Source organism: Arachis stenosperma, chromosome 2, assembly GCF_014773155.1.
Source record: "Arachis stenosperma cultivar V10309 chromosome 2, arast.V10309.gnm1.PFL2, whole genome shotgun sequence".
Classification (NCBI taxonomy): domain Eukaryota; kingdom Viridiplantae; phylum Streptophyta; class Magnoliopsida; order Fabales; family Fabaceae; genus Arachis; species Arachis stenosperma.
Window position 1 is genome coordinate 92,545,885 of NC_080378.1, and position 2,480 is coordinate 92,548,364.

The window sequence follows — 2,480 nt, forward strand, 5'->3', positions numbered from 1 at the left end:
CTGGGCATTCAAAAATGCCCAGTGAAGAAGACAGACTGGCGTTTAAACGCCAGCCAGGGTGCCTGGTTGGGCGTTTAACGCCCAAAAGGGTAGTAGTTTGGGCGTTAAACGCCAGAATGTGCACCATTCTGGGCGTTTAACGCCAGGATGGCACAAGGGGGAAGATTTTGTTTTCAAAATCAATTTTTTTCCTTTTTTCAAAGTTTTTCAAAATCAAATCTTTTTCAAATCATATCTTTTCAATCAAATGTTTTCAAAATCAATTTCTTTCCTTTTTCAAAGATACTTACTAACAATTAATGATTTGATTGAACATTTTTTGCCTTTTCTGTTGAGAAAGGTTTTATGTTTGAATCATATCTTTTCTTGTTAAGCAAGTCATTAATTTTTAAAATCATATCTTTTCAAATTGTTTTCAAATCATATCTTTTTAAAATTGTTTTCAAATCATATCTTTTTAAAATTGTTTTCAAATCATATCTTTTTAATCACATCTTTTTCAAAATGGTTTTCAATCAAATCTTTTTTATTTCTAATTTCAAAATCTTTTTCAAAAATCACTTGATTTCTTTTTCACTCTTATTTTCGAAAATCAATTAAGTGTTTTTCAAAATGTTTTCAAAATCTTTTACTTAATTTTCGAAAATCACTTCCCTTCTTCTCACATCCTTCTATTTATGGACTAACACTATCCCTTAATGCAAAATTCGAACTCCATCTTCTTTGATAAGTTCGAATTTTCTACTTCTGTCTTCTACTTTTCTTTTCCTCTGACACCTCAAGGAATCTCTGTGACATAGAGGATTCCATATTTTCTTGTTTTCTTCTCTTTCATATGAGCAGGAACAAAGACAAAGGCATTCTTGTTGAAGCTGACCCTGAACCTGAAAGGACCTTGAAGCGGAAGCTAAGAGAAGCTAAGGCACAACTCTCTGTTGAGGACCTGACCGAATTCTTCAAAGAAAAAGAACCCATGGGAGCCGAAAACAACAACAATGCCAACAATGCAAGAAAGGTGCTGGGTGACTTCACTGCACCTACTCCCGACTTCTATGGGAGAAGCATCTCTATCCCTGCCATTGGAGCAAACACCTTTGAGCTTAAGCCTCAATTAGTTTCTCTAATGCAACAGAATTGCAAGTTCCATGGACTTCCAATGGAAGATCCTCATCAGTTTTTAGCTGAGTTCTTGCAAATCTGTGACACAGTCAAGACTAATGGGGTAAACCCTGAGGTCTATAGACTGATGCTATTCCCTTTTGCTGTAAGAGACAGAGCTAGAATATGGTTGGACTATCAACCTAAAGAAAGCCTGGACTCTTGGGAAAAGCTAGTCAATGCCTTCTTGGCAAAGTTCTTTCCACCACAAAGATGGAGTAAGCTTAGAGTGGAAGTCCAAACCTTCAGACAGAAGGATGGAGAATCCCTCTATGAAGCTTGGGAAAGATACAAACAATTAATCAGAAGATGTCCCTCAGACATGCTTTCTGAATGGAGCATCATAGGTATTTTCTATGATGGTCTCTCTGAACTATCCAAGATGTCTTTGGATAGCTCTGCTGGAGGATCTCTTCATCTGAAGAAGACGCCTACAGAGGCTCAGGAACTAATTGAAATGGTTGCAAATAACCAATTCATGTACACTTCTGAAAGGAATCCTGTGAACAATGGGACTAGTCAGAAGAAAGGAGTTCTTGAGATTGACGCTCTGAATGCCATACTGGCTCAGAACAAGATATTGACTCAACCAGTCAATTTGATTTCTCAAAGTCTGTCTGGAATGTAAAATGCACCTGGCAGTACTAAGGAAGCTTCATCTGAGGAAGAAGCTTATGATCCTGAGAATCCTTCAATGGAAGAGGTGAATTACCTAGGAGAACCCTATGGAAACACCTACAATTCTTCATGGAGAAATCACCCAAATTTCTCATGGAAGAATCAAGAGAGACCTCAACAAGGTTTCAATAACAATAATGGTGGAAGAAACAGGTTTAGCAATGGCAAGCCTTTTCCATCATCTTCTCAGCAACAGACAGAGAGTTCTAAGCAGAATACCTCTAACTTAGCAACCATGGTCTCTGATCTAATCAAAACCACTCCAAGTTTCATGAATGAAACAAGGTCCTCCATCAGAAAATTGGAAGGACAAGTGGGTCAGCTGAGCAAGAAAGTTACTGAACTCCCTCCTAGTACTCTCCCAAGTAATACAGAAGAAAATCTAAAAGGAGAGTGCAAAGCCATAACCATGGCCGAATATGGAGAGGAAAGAGAGGAGGTGGACGCCACTGAGGAAGACCTCAATGGGCGTGCACCAATCTCCTCTGAGTTCCCCAATGAGGAACCATAGGAATCTGAGGCTCAAAATGAGATCATAGAGATTCCATTGGACTTACTTCTGCCTTTCATGAGCTCTGATGAGTATTCTCCCTCTGAAGAGGATGAGTATGTCACTGAAGAGCAAGTTGCTAAATACCTTGGAG

General features: G+C 38.7%; 1 non-coding gene across 1 annotated transcript; it reads right to left on the reverse strand.

The window, feature by feature from the left end:
* Positions 1 to 1,378: 1,378 nt before the first annotated feature.
* Positions 1,379 to 1,486, reverse strand: LOC130964464 (small nucleolar RNA R71). Its single transcript, XR_009080558.1, has one exon. It is a non-coding gene; the product is annotated as a small nucleolar RNA R71 (small nucleolar RNA).
* Positions 1,487 to 2,480: the final 994 nt, after the last annotated feature.